Source organism: Platichthys flesus, chromosome 8, assembly GCF_949316205.1.
Source record: "Platichthys flesus chromosome 8, fPlaFle2.1, whole genome shotgun sequence".
Classification (NCBI taxonomy): Eukaryota; Metazoa; Chordata; class Actinopteri; order Pleuronectiformes; family Pleuronectidae; genus Platichthys; species Platichthys flesus.
Window position 1 is genome coordinate 26,689,773 of NC_084952.1, and position 852 is coordinate 26,690,624.

At 37.9% G+C, this 852-nt stretch overlaps 1 non-coding gene across 1 annotated transcript; it reads right to left on the reverse strand.

Annotated features, from left to right (window-relative positions):
• Positions 1-532: 532 nt before the first annotated feature.
• On the reverse strand, positions 533-621 carry trnay-gua (transfer RNA tyrosine (anticodon GUA)). Its single transcript is given in 2 exon segments — positions 533-569; positions 585-621. It is a non-coding gene; the product is annotated as a tRNA-Tyr (tRNA).
• Positions 622-852: the final 231 nt, after the last annotated feature.

The window sequence follows — 852 nt, forward strand, 5'->3', positions numbered from 1 at the left end:
TTACCTATGTAAAGAATTTTTTTTATTATTTTAATTTAAGTGTTAGTTACCTTAAGTCTTCATCAATCTCCTAAACGCTATCTTAAGGAGCAAATATATAACCTAGTAATATAAACATCATCAAAATAATGTAATACCTCCTACATATTATTCAATAGTAATTTCCTCTTGTAATTACTTGGTTGCTGTTAGTTTCTCAATTCATCTTTTCTAAAATACACTTTCAAATATCCTGCCTAACCAACACAAATCATAGTGCCTTAAAGAGGTTCTCTACATAGCGCGCTTTTTAGAGACTTGTTTCACACAATGCAAATAGTACATTACATTACATGTCATTTAGCTGACGCTTTTATCCAAAGCGACTTACATTTTTAGAACACTCATCATTTTATGAGGGGCCATCTAGGGGTTCAGTATCTTGCCAAGGACACTTAGGCATGCAGATGGGATAGAGTGGGATTCGAACCAGCAACCTTCTTGTTGCAGAGCACCCGCTCTATCCCCTAGGCCACGCTCTCCCCAAAGACTACTCCTTGAAGCTGGAGTTGAACCAGCGACCTAAGGATAACAACATATCTAACCTACAGTCCTCCGCTCTACCAACTGAGCTATCAAGGGTCCAAATACAACTCAGTGTTATGTCCTCTCTGTGGTTGGGATATTTAACAAACTCTTTCTTAAAGATACCTCGTCAGTCTACCTTCCAGGTTTATTCTAAACCTTGGTTCAAAATGTACAGGGCTTTCACCTGTCTGAAGGATCCTGTTCCTCTTAGACCAACTTCTTCGTAACACTATGTTTTGCTAGTATATATTACACTTGAAATCTCAGATACGCACCAGATAGATC